This window comes from Triturus cristatus, chromosome 4_2 (assembly GCF_964204655.1).
Source record: "Triturus cristatus chromosome 4_2, aTriCri1.1, whole genome shotgun sequence".
NCBI lineage: Eukaryota > Metazoa > Chordata > Amphibia > Caudata > Salamandridae > Triturus > Triturus cristatus.
Window position 1 is genome coordinate 935,354,216 of NC_140586.1, and position 13,761 is coordinate 935,367,976.

The 13,761-nt window shown below is 40.7% G+C and overlaps 1 pseudogene across 1 annotated transcript in view; it reads right to left on the reverse strand.

Annotated features, from left to right (window-relative positions):
* Window positions 1–1,098: 1,098 nt before the first annotated feature.
* The window catches only part of LOC146838959 (uncharacterized), a 67,775-nt pseudogene continuing 55,112 nt past the window's right edge, over window positions 1,099–13,761 (reverse strand). The window contains exon 3 of the transcript XR_014960750.1: window positions 1,099–3,390. The product of XR_014960750.1 is annotated as an uncharacterized LOC146838959 (transcript). The remainder of the gene's footprint in view (window positions 3,391–13,761) is intronic.

Below are 13,761 nucleotides of genomic sequence, written 5' to 3' on the forward strand. Positions count from 1 at the left end.
ATTCAAAAAAGCAAATAGATTCATTTTTAGATCCCTATTCGTGTGGCCAATTTGTTTTCTTCTATAAATTATAAAATGACACAGTCTTACTCTACTAATGCTATTCAATCATGTTGATTTTTGGACAGGGTTCCCAACCTTGACAGGAACTGGAGAGCAAAAAACATACATTTCTTATTAGCATGTAAAATCCATCATTGCTCTGTACATTTTATAGCATCAGAATTGATTCTATCTGTATCATATTTTAATGGGAACAATGTTTTGTTTTTCATTTCCTCTGTTGAACAATCATTTCAAGATTGGAGTCCATTATCCATCTGCCCTCTACAAAACTCTGCAAAAGCTGTAAATGCTTTTGTTTGCTTTGTGCTCGTCCTGACTAACACAGCTGCAGCTCTGTGACTTTCATTAATGAGCCCTCACTCTTCCGAAGAGATGCCCTGTGCTCGGCCTGGCCATCTTACAGTGTGCAGCTTCATGACTTTAAGGACTTATTGTTCTACCAGCGTGAGATCCAAATAAACCTTGATTTTGCTTTTGGTTCTATGTGAAGGCAACCACCTTATACGAGAATAAGATAAGACAACACACTAGGATATTGTTCTTGATGTTATGCAACAAAATCAATATCTAATCAAGAACTAACGCCTTGATAATAACTGCATCAAATAATTATTAGCAAACTGTGAATATGCCTAATATAAAAGTGTGAAATGTTATTAAAAATAAAACAAAAAGTGATGTTAAAATACATCTGCACAGTATACTCTCCAGTATGGTACAAACTATCGAACATGCTGTTTCGATGATATGCCTTGCCTAAGCAGGCATCATTGGGGTTGCCCTGGATTGCTCCTGCCTCTGCTTCCTAAATGGCTAATTGCAGACATTTTCTCTCTTGATCAGGTTGTGTAATTCATATACTAATGGCACCTACATCCTATTCAATTTGGATTTGTTACATGTGATGTTATCAGCATCTGTCTAGCACCTTCTACCTCTACTATTGCAACAAAACTCTTTTTTAAAAATGTCACATGTCTATGAACGTCTGCCAGTGATGATATTATAAAACAGCACACAGTCTACAGAGAATTAATGTTTTCACATATCTTTTATAGTCATCATACATTTTAATAGATAAGGTGAGTGCTTCATTTATTAGGTGAAAGTGATTTCTTATTTTAGAGTTTAGAGAATAATAGCATTATTCCCACCTTCTGCTTCTCCGAGGTAGGTTTTATAGAAATACAAGCTGGCATAAAACCAGCAATAGATGGCAGAAAAGCTGTGTCAGACATACTGGGCTATGTTTGGTAAAGTAAGTAACATTACATTTGGTAGTAACAGCACTTTTTAATAAAGGGACACATGAGTGAATGGCATGCAATAAGTGGTTGTTTGTTTTATTTAGTGTAGAGATCAACAACTGTGCTCATATTTAGAATTTATCCTAGGATATTTTTTGACAGATCTTGTTAGTAGCATGCCTAATTTGCATGTTGTGTGTCAGCTTGTGTTGGCTCTGCTTTTTCTTGTCACTCCCCTGGAATAGAGCCTCTTTACCATCCTTCTGATTGGATGACTTGGATACTTTCACTGTTCGCTATAAGGAACTACACGTGTCTTTTTGGTTAAGCATTTCATGGAAGTGCATGTGTTTTGGGTTTATGGATTTACAGGTTTTAACACTAATCCCGAAATCTAGCTGAAAATATCCTTGTTAGTCCAAGCATTATTCATAGTGTTGCTTTTACCAGTAGTATGATCAGATATGCTTGCATGTTTTTTTCTTGCACTTGTTAAAAACACTGTTTCACTCAATAAAAACCAACTTTATTCCTATTTTTTAGTCCACCTAATGCTAGTCTTCCAATATGTTTCCTAGTATTTCATGGTTTCTCCTACATGTAGAGAAGAATAGTCACGTTCATAATTCTATAAATATCTATGTTTTTCTTCTTTCCTGCAAGTCATGTCTTCTATCATCTACTTTGTATTATCTGGTAATGGAATGTCCCACTTGTAATTCCTTCATCTCAATAACTGCCCTTGTTTGCTCCTGTGTGTATCCACAGTTGAGTCACTATTATAGCCCTTACATTCTTACCAAATTCTCTACATCTCTAGGATTACTTCAATTGTTCAATGAGGGTGTGTTTTTGCTCATGGCTGTGTAGAACTGATAATCGACTAAAGGTTTTCATACATTCAGTGCACTTGTATGGCTTTTACCGTAGGAGTTCTCTGATGCTTCCTAAGGTTTGAGGAGTCACTGAAAGTACTTCTACACTCAATACAATGGTAAGGTTTTTTCCCTGTGTGTGTTCGCTGATGACTTTGCAGAATTGATAATTGACTAAAGCTCTTCACACATTCATTGCACTTGAATGGCTTTTTCCCCTGTGTGTGTTCGCTGATGTCTGTGTAGGACCGATGACTGACTGAAGCTCTTCCCACATTCAATGCAATGGTAAGGTTTTTCCCCAGTGTGTGTTAGCTGATGGCACTGTAGGTCTGATAATTGACTAAAGCTCTTTCCACACTCGTTACAAAGGTATGGTTTTTCCCCTGTGTGTGTTCGCTGATGTCTGAGTAGGACAGACGATTGACAAAAGCTCTTCCCACATTCACTGCAATAGTATGGTTTTTCCCCTGTGTGTGTTCGCTGATGTCTGAGTAGGACTGACGATTGACAAAAGCTCTTCCCACATTCACTGCACTTGAATGGTTTCAACCCTGTGTGTCGCTGATCTGTTTGAAAACATGATAACCGACTAATGCTCTTAACACATTCACTGCACCCCGAAGGCTTTTCCCCTGTGTGTGTTTGCTGACGATTCCTTAATGTTAAGGAATGTCTATAACTACATCCACATTTATTGCAATGGTATGGTGTTTCCCCAGTGTGTGTTCGAAGATGTCTTTGGAGATGTGATGACTGACTGAAGCTCTTCACACATTCATTGCAATGGTATGGCTTTTCACCTGTGTGTGCTCGCTGATGCCCTTGGAGGTGTGATAACTGACTAAAGCTCTTCATACATTCATTGCAATGGTATGGTTTTTCCCCTGTGTGTGTTTGTTGATGTCTTTGGAGGTTCGATACATGACTAAAGCTCTTTGCACATTCATTGCAATGGTATGGTTTTTCCCCTGTGTGTGTTCGTTGATGTACTAGGAAGTTTGATAACTGACTAAAGCTCTTCATACATTCATTGCAATGGTATGGTTTTTCCCCTGTGTGTGTTCGTTGATGTCTTTGGAGGTCAGATAACCGACTACAGCTCTTCATACATTCAGTGCAATTGAATTGTTTTTCTCCTGTGTGCGTTTGCTGAGGGCGCTTTAGTAGTGATGATAAACTAAAGTTCTCGCTGCATGTGTCTGATTCTTTATTTTTGGTTAGTGTCTCTGGATTGGGTATATATTTGTCTACATCACATAACTGTGTTTCCTGAAGGGTCAACATGTCTGTTAAAGCAATTGTGTTATTCTCACACTCCCTAATTGTGTGTGCTATTTTGCACATTTGGTTTCCGATTTAACAATAAAGTGCAAAGGGCACCTAATACCTGTTACACTCAAGGTCACCAAATACCTGTCACACTCATAATGTGTGTAATACTTCTTTGTGGGTGATAGTGCCTTTAGAATGGATATTGGTTTTGTACAGCTAGGGGTAAAGATTCATCTTCCTTCTGGTTGGTGCAAATTGGGACAGACGTTTTCATTTGATTTAGCAGAACTCGACTTCCATTTAAACTTCAGTTGTCCGGCTCCACTCCGTTGTTCTTTTTTCTGCTTCCTGTGGTTTGGTCAGAAATAGTTTACCGATCCCATGATCAAAGCTTGTACTGGATACTTTTTTATACAGTAGGAGGTTTATCAGTGGTGTTGCCTACATTTTCTAGAGTTCTTTTCTTGGTCTTGTGACGTGGAGGCACACAGCTCATACTTGTACATTCACTGAATTGCCCTTAACTGCTTCTTCCAAGCTCTGTCAGTTAAGGCTCAGGTTTGTCTGTCTTTGACTGTGCTGATGTTTTCCTGAATACTGGAGCCCAGTTTTTCATTGTTCTTGCAGATTTACAGTAATATCTTTATTATCCATATTCATTTCAAGTATTCAAGGCTTGTTTTCTGTTGGATGTAAAGAGATGTATAATTACTGCATGCAAATATATTGGAATGTGAATATACAATGTTTAAATGGTAGTAAAATACATCTTGCCTTTACCATCTTTGAAACTTAGTAAGGGATATTCCCCATTCACATATATTTAACTAGAAGTTCTGTTTAGCACAACATGTCTTATTTAATTCAGAAAAGGAGGTGATGATTTGTCAGTATTCACAAAGTAACTCAGTGAAGAAAATGCACTCAAGGAGCACCCACTTGCTACAGGCACACGTTTAGGTAGATGCATATGATCAAGATTTTATTTAAACAAGAACAGATTATGAAAGAAGATGGATCAGGATGTGCTGCTGTTTCTTCAGTTTCAGGAAGTATATAACAATGGTAACTCTTCAGGAAGTATATAACAAGTATATAACAAAACTATATCTTCAGGAAGTACAAAACAAAGGTAACTCAGGGTGCATTTTTTTCCAAAGCAGTGGAGCGTCTGTCTGCATGCAAATAGCAGAAGAGAGGTAATGCCCGGATAGGCAAGTGCCCGTGGTTACCAGTGCAGGGATGACAAACTAGGTGCATAGGTACCTGAGAGGTACAAGCAGAGGAGGTGTACACAGGGGGATGCTTATGAGGTACAAACAGAAGAAGTGCAGAGGCAAGTGTTTATGAGGTACAAATACAGGAGGTGCACAGGCAGGTTCTTGTGAGGTACAGTGAAGGTGCACAGGTAGATGCATTTGAGGTACAAATAGAGGAGGTGCACAGGTAGATGCGTATGAGGTACAAACAGAGGAGGTGCACAGGTAGATGCGTATGAGGTACAAATAGAGGAGATGCACAGGTAGGTGCTTATGAGATACAAACAGAGGAGGTGCACAGGTAGGTGCTTGTGAAGTACAGAGGAGGAGCACAGGTATATGCTTATGAGATATAAACAGAGGTGGTGCACAGGTAGATGCTTATGAGGTATAAAGAGAGGAGGAGCACAGGTAGGTTATTGTGAGGTACAGAGGAGATGCACAGGTAGGTGCTTATGAGGTGCAAACAGAGGAGGTGCACCTGAGGTAAAAAGCAGAGGAGGTGCACAGGTAGATGCTTATGAGGTATAAAGAGAGGAGGTGCACAGGTAGATGTTTATGAGGTACAAACAGATGAGGTGCACAGGTAGGTGCTTATGAGGTACAAACAGAGGAGGAGCACAGGTAGGTGCTTATGATGTACAAACAGATGAGGTGCACAGGTAGGTTCTTGTGAGGTACAGAGGAGGTGCACAGGTAGGTGCTTATGAGGTACAAACAGAGGAGGTGCACAGGTAGATGCTTATGAGGTACAAACAGATGAGGTGCACAGGTAGGTGCTTATGAGGTACAAACAGAGGAGGAGCACAGGTAGGTGCTTATGAGGTACAAACAGATGAGGTGCACAGGTAGGTGCTTATGAGTTACAAATAGATGAGGTGCACAGGTAGGTGCTTATGAGGGACAAACAGAAGAGGTGCACAGGCAGGTGCATGTTCCTTTTTGGGTCTGCTTCCCTCTGCACTGGGCGGAGTATTGGTTTTCAATGAATCCTCTTCCTGCTGCTTCACATGGGCGCTTGCTGAGTGGGTGTTACCACTTGACCATTCACCTGAGAACAGCAAAGCCTCATAAAAACCAACATCTGGAGACTGCCAGCCTCAAGGGGGTGATCCAGGTGAGGGCCCAGGTGTCTGACAAAATAAGCTTCGGAGACAAAAGCATCATAAAAATCACTCTCAGGGCGTTCCCACCAGAGATCTAAGGAATATTTTGCCATCAGTCCACAATATAAAGTTCTGACTCCTTTTTTAACTCCTCTGGTTCTACACCTGCCTCTCGGACAGGTAACTCCTTCACAGATGTGACAGATATCCCATCTGCTCACCTTATTACATCGGCCACAGGTTATCATGCACTTGTAATAAGACGGATGGGATATCTGTCATGTTTTGTGACCTAGTAACCCGCCTGCCAAACTCTAAATCAGGCCCATGGTGGACTATGTGTCTGATGTCTTTTTAGTGTTAGAAAGTCTCTATTTTATAAAAGACAGTATCATCTCAGTGCAGCTGTGAGTTGGAGTTATAATGCCACCACTGTTGTGTTTCTGTTTGCTTCTTTGCTCAGATCCTGTCACCGATGATCATTAACTGTCAAGAGTTGATTTTGCTACTGTTTCACTGTGATGTTTCCAGTGACTGAAGCTCTTTACTCGATTGATTTTTTAAAATGTTGTTTTCAATGGGCACCATCAGCGAGTAGGGCTGGCTGCAAGCATGGAAGGCTTAAATGAGATCTAGAGAGCCATGATAGAGCACCCGATATAGTCTTCTGTAATCAAGCGTTCCAACCGGTTCTGGGAAACGCAGTCTTTTTGTGACTGCATTTAACTCGGCTCGCGTAAGAATAAGGCAAGGAAAGTAATGCATAATATGCTGCTCTCTGCATGTAATAAAGTGGTCACTCTCTGACACTTTGCACTTAGGAAACTCTAAACTCTGAGCATGCTTACAACATACCTCTTGGAAAGTGTATATTGGGATGAGAACATAATCAGAGGGCAGAAAAGAAAGGAGTGAGAAGAGAAAATGCAGAAGGGAGGAAAAGAGGAAAATAGCCCAGCCTAGCGCTGCCCGAAGGTAGCCAGGCGCTCTACAAGTGCTTAATTATTATAAGCAAGGGGACAGCCTTAGAAAAAGATTAAATGAAGAACTTCGTTTAGAGTCCTTCTTGAACTCTAATTTCATCACTTTCAGGGAGGGAGCTGGTCTGATATGAGCTGATAGTGGGTACCAAATATTCATTGCATTGCCAGACGAGGGTTTAATGTGCGTAGATGTCTGTCAAATGAGGCGACTTGACATAAGGACCCACTTAGACCCAGCCTGCACTTAAATGCATCAGATTGTATCACTGCATTGAAAGGCATTTATTAAACGTGATGGTTATCAAATATGATCTTAGAAAAAACTTCATGCCTTCCCCACCCTGCCAACAATACCATTATCAAATCAAGAGTCTAGGCAGGTGTCTTGTGCACCATCTATGTGACCTGGGTTATTATTATACATGGAAACAAATATCATTTATTAAATCAAACAAAGATGTTTTGTACAGTGTTCATCGTGAACTCATGAATTTCAAGTTGCTCTCATATGTGTGATAATGAAGTAAAAGGTGTGAAAGTGAAATAAAACAATTGCCTAGGGCAATACAAGTTGGTCAAGCAGGGAAGCCAAGATTGAGCCCATGTTTTCTAATATCAGAGTGACACATTTGCAAGTAGATGGGTATGTCTTTAGCGCTCTCATTTTAAATCACAGGTTAGTGCTACGTCTTTAGTACTTGGGGCGTAATGTTTAGGTGTGGGTGACAGACAAAAGGCTCAGTTTGTTTTGGCCTGAGGATCCAAGCCCACCTCTATCACATGCTGGCAATTAAGCAGAGAAAGGTGTTGTTTCAAGGTTCATAACTTTCTCACTAAACCATATTTTAATGAGTGGACTATGAAACTGGGTGTTCTCTCCTTAGAGGCAAAATGTCACAACAGTGACAGAATCCATGCTAAATGGAACAGTGCAGCTCCCTTTAGTGCAAAGAATGGATCAAACCTGCACAGTTACTAATGTAACTGGATCCCTAAACACATTGATGGTAACAGAGGCAACGTTAAAAGGCTAAAGCCCCCTGATGGTTTCCTTTCTGGGTATACATGTACTTTTATCAAAGATACAGTGCCCATGTAAACCATACCAGGAGTGTTAGTAATCACACACCTAATAATAAAAGATAGCTTCGATAAATTCAGAGCAGCTTACGAAGGGTTAGCTTCTGCACATTCTGGCATCAGTACTACAGTGCCACAGCAATGATAGTGGTGACCATGTTTACTTATGAATGCCCAAAAATTACTCTTCTGTAGTAAGTCCAGCACCTACTCCCATCACGATATCCAATTTCCAGCATCTAGACGCTTTTGGGTATTAGTTTGTGCTTTATAAATAAATATGCCTTGAGTGTCATTTCCTAATCCATTTTGTCCCACTGCCAGCAGCCAAGTAGAATAACTGCATACTGGGGTTGATTCTTGCTCTTGGTTTCTGTGGGTGTGGCAGCCCCAGACTGCCCTTGTTGGAGCAGTCATAAAAAACTTGCAGTGCCTTGTAGAAATGAAAGCAGTTCATGCTTTCATTCAGATGATGGCCTTGCTTTCTCCACTAAGGAATTTATGGATGCTATACCTGCTTTGGGAGTAATTTTCATCTGGATTGTGGTAAAGTGAGCCAATTGTAGCAAGACTCGATAGCTGCGCCCTGTATTCATGATTGTCGTGGTTTCATAGACTTTATCAGGTTCAGTGAGAACTAAATAATTTGCCTAGAGTAATAGGCCTGTAAACTTTTGTTTGACTTACCTATGTTTGTTCCTGACCTCGCTCTCCCTAGAAAACAAGTTGAGTTTAAATCTGATTTGGTAGACAACATTAACATTTTGCAGAGACTGCAATCACTCCAACAAATTCAAACACAAGCTTACCAACATAAAAGATATCATAGCTAAAAACAAAGCTGCTGACCGGTAACTCTCAAAAGTGGTAAACCTAGTGCAAGAATGGATTCCAAACAAAGAGACATTTGGACTATCCTATAGACCATCTAAGCCAGTCCCTGAAGCAAAGACAATGAGGAAGTTGTTAATCAATTCCTTAAAAGAAACACTCTGTGGCTATTTCTGTTCAGGGACCCATTATAGAATACATTGTTACATTCTGACTCACTTACAAAATTATCTAAGCTCCAAGAAATGCTCATTTATATTTAGGAAAGTCAACTTTAGAAAAACTAAGCAATTTGTCAGAGCACTGATTATAAACTTATTCCACCCTTTATTTAGAACTACGAGGAAAAGCCTGGTGGTCCCAAGACACAAAAGCAAAACAAGCAAAGATAATATGTCTGTCCTTTGCAGGCTGGTGTGATGGTTAGAATGTTGTTATTATTTCAATCATGTGCCAACAAACTAAAAAAAAAAAAAAGAACATTTGCCTCTAGCTAACCCTGACCTGCATATAAAATATGTATCATTAAAGACAAGCTCAGAACTAATGACACAAATCAATATTTTCTTTGGACCCTGAAAGTCACCTCGTTAGCAACAGATGGCCTGTTTTAATGCTTTAAGAGACCAAGGGGTCTTGAGTAATGACTCATGGTATGCCCAGTTACGTGGTGGTATGGACGCGCCTTGGACAGGAGTCTCTGGGGGTGAAAAGTCGTGATAGAGGTCCGCGGCGTCAGTTGGGACACAATGGGAATCAAGGCAGCCCGCAGGGTCTGTTGCGCAATGAAAAGCACAAAGGAGGTTCCTTGGGTGAAGTGACCGGTATTCTTTAGTATAGCCCACGGTGGCTGTAGCTTAATCCAAGCAGCAAGAATGGCTGATGTTTGGTAAAGGAGCTCATGAGAGTCTCGTTGTGGCGGTGGCCGGTCTTCCGTGGATTACGGCATGATGGCTGTAACAGCGAGTCATTACTCAAGACCCCTCGGTCTCTTAAAGCATTAAAACAGGCAACTGCTTATTGTTTAGTCCTGAAGATGATCCCACTGTATTAGGAGCTAGGGATCGAAACGTCGACTTTCTAAACAGTACCGCAATGTACCCATTGTAAACTTCATTGTGGTCACTGTGGTTTTGAGCTTTTCGAAAATTGTATTATACTTTAAGCCACCATTTGCTCCAAAGTTTCTGCCTGATATAATATTTTTTCTATGTATTTCTTTACCTTCTCTCTTTCAAAACTCGACACAGGATTGTGCCCTTTCCTCATTTTTCTTCCTTGTTTTCAATTTGTTTATTTCTTGTGACATTTATTGTAAATAAACGCTCCTTTGTCCGGCTGGACATTGGAAAACTATCCATAGTTCTCATTGCAGCCTATGTCGAAATGCTATTTTTATCTATCTTAAGCTAAGGACCTTTTTTCTTTGTAATTGAAAAATGGATGTTTCGGATTCTGCGTTCGGAGCCGCTGACCTGTGGTCGAGCAGTTCCAGTCCGCAGCGGTGTTGGTCGGACTTTGTAATAAGGGCCCTAGTTGCAAATGTGGGAGGGACCGGGGGAGTGTCTAGAAATGGGGGTATACATACTATTAAATGTGAGGGGTTTAGCAAGGAGGGCAGAGTTAGAGAGGGGTTGAGGGCTGGATGTGCACCCACAAAGGATTAAGCTCATTCTTATTCACAAACTGCACTTTGTAAAGTTCCTACAGACAAAAGCGACCCAAAACAGTAGTACATGTACTTTAGCTCAGAGCTGAAATAAATCCAGCACCACACATGGCCAACAACTGGTACTGCAGCACCCCCCATAGAAAAGGATGAAGCAAGAGACTTAACATGTAACCCAATAGGAATTCATGTTAAATTACTTTCAATATAGATACATTTAATATAATGTGAAAAAATGTCAAAATAAAACATTTGTTTTGTTTAAAATATTTTAATAACCTTTTTTATTTTATAATTATTTTAACATTTATTTGTATGACATCATTAAATTACTTTTAATTAATTATCTGTATTACTTTTAATAATGGTTAATATATAATAAAAAATACTTGTTTTACATTGGCTGGGAATTGTTTTTATTTTCATTTAAACTTCAGAAAAGTATGTGTTTAGTTTAATATATTTAAAGTAATTACATTTTAAATTTAAATTAATAGTGCTGCAGCATTTATTATTTTGTTCATCTTAAATATATAACGTAAAACTTATTTTAGTAATTGTTTTTAACTTTTCTGTATATTTTACCATAGGGAGATCTCCGCCACTATGTGCCTTCCCCTGTAAGAGGGCAGACAGTCCAGGAGACGACCAGCATTTTCCAGGATGGAAACACCCAGAGGAAGCAGACAAACAAAAAGAGCAAGCCAGGAGTGACTTAGGGAGCAAAGGGATTCCTCGGTCTCCGATCCGCTGCCTTTTGCCTATGTTGACACTATAGAAATACCAAATACATTCATACATACCATCTCTTTGCACAGTTTCTGAGTGAACGGTATCACAAATGAACCAGAGCGAAGATTTCCGTCTCACTTAGCAGCCTGGCTTGTGCTAGCGATACTGGTACTGCCCCTGTCAATGGAGTGAAAGAAAACTGCATTTCCAACAAAGTGGGAAGCCAGGATCGGCCTCGGGTCACAACTGCCACGGCCACATCATTGGGAAGAAATTCAATTGGGAGGTCGAAACTGCTACCTCTGATCACAGGTGTGCAGACAGCCATGAGGGTTACAACTGGTGAAGATTGGTTTGACCACACAGAACTGCCCAGCAAGTCTGCTCTGCGAACCCTTATATGAGCGAGGCTGCAGTTGCAGCGCCCGCAAAGAAACCACCAGTGCCATACCGGTACTGACCCTGTGTGTGCCGTACTGCGTACTACAATTCACCGAAGGGCAGAAAAACACAGGGTGTTAACCTGAATTTGGGGAAAGAGTCAGATTCTCATGAGCAAAGCATCCATGCTGCTTAAAACATTTTAACCAAGGGTTGCACAGCTATTGAGTGAGACTGCTTTGAGTTATCTGCACCTGGGCCTCATGCTTGCCTTCTCTGTACAGCTTCGGGAACTGTAAATACATAAAATTCACTGCAGCAGGAAGGAGACGGAAGCTAGAGAAAAGAAGGGGGTGTAGCTCTTCACTATCCGAGGCTGCTGATTACAAACCCCTATTGAGCTCGCTTTGTGATGTGTGATATTTAGTTTTGCTGTAACATTAAAGTACTCTCTTCTTTTATAAAAGATAGGCCCTGGGTTGGGCATTGACTGTTGAGTTCTGAGTTTGTGACTCCCAGCCCCCTCCACAGCCCCTGCACTACCTGTTGAGAAGCCTGTGACTGCTCACAGTCGTTGTCCCGAGAGTGGAGTGTGGTAAGGTCTGTACTTGCACCAGTTTGCAAAGTCATAATAGGACGTATCCCAGGATTATGGTTGAGATGAAGTATCCCGAGCACGAAGAGGTTTTCTCTGGTGCTCTTGGAAGATGCTGGCTATCCAGTGGGGATGGCATGGAGTGCTCGGGGTGAGGTAGAAATGAATGGCAAGTCTACCATGGCCAACGAGGGGTTGAGAGAGAAGCAAGGTGTAATGAAGTACCAGCACCAGAAGCCTACTCATGGATACATCTAAGGTTAATAGATGGATCAAACTTAATGTTTTATCATTAAATAAGACTAAGATCTTCTTTGTGACAGAATCTCTGTGAATGCCCAAAATCTTGAAGTATGAGTCCTGCAGCCGCACCTTGTTGCGTTCTTTCACACGTGCACTGGAAGATAAAACTTCAGCTCACTAGCCTGGCTCCAAAAAGGAAATCAACACCCACAAAGCTATAGAAACAGCTCAAGACATAAGGAGGAACAGCAGGATTACTGATGGAGGGCACATGAAGCAATCTACAGATTTGTAAGATAGACCACCATGGCAATAAAATATTGTGATGGACTAGAGTTTTCCCAAGAGGATCAACCTCGCCTAAGGCTATAAAGGCCAAGCATGTTGGATATGACCTTACAATACAATGTTTGGTAGATTTCAGATTTAAGAATAAATCCTGCTGACACCGTATTCTTTGCTAGAGTTCGAATAATGTCCCTGCAGGGACTTTGTATCAAGAGCCAGTGTAACTAATGGGCAGCTATTAACTATTTCTAGTAGTGTATCATTTGAGGTGTTGAGACATTTGATGAGGGTTGAAATACTGAGACTTTTGGGAATGATCTAGAAACAAGTGGGTGTGTAAAACAATTAAACTAAGGATACCAACGGCCACATGAAAAGGTAACCGAGCCAGTGAACCTGGAGACTGGAAAAGTTACAAACCACAATAATACTCAGGCATTTACGGCACGAGAAGCATGAAAAGACAAGAGGTTACAGCCAGTGAGAAGAGCAAGACTTATGAACTGCCATAATCAAAGAGATCATCTTTGTGCAAAATAAAACTTTAAGGGATCCAAGTATAGTTCAATGAACTGGAGCTAGAAGAAGTCCTCACCAGAACAGCTGCTGGAGGAAGTGCTGTGCAGAATACATGAAGAAACTTTCCTGCACACTTCATCTAGGTACTCTCACTCAGGAGAGGTCAGATACAGGGGTCTGAGAGGCCTTTTCTTGGGGTCTTGTGATCATTCAGTGGTGATGTGGCAGTAGTACAGGCAGGCACAGTGTTCAGCAGGGACACCAATGCTACATCACTTCAACTGAATAACCAGGCTGCTTCCTTTGAGTAAATGACTCTCGAAGTAGTAAGGTCAAGCAGTCAAGGCATGAACTGGAACAGGTTAGAAATCAGACACAGCACAACATAGTAAAACACACACAATAAGGCCAATGTCTCTATACGATGGACCTAGCACGCTATTCTTCTTTTTGAACATGTTTTAATCCCTAGAACATGGATGATTTTTAGTTGAATGTATGGCATTTTTAGCAAGTTTTTTTTTTTTTGCACAAAGCCTTTAACGAAAAGAATGGGGCATTAATGGGTGACTGTATTTTTTATAAGAAGTGTTCAACTTTTGTCTTATGGCC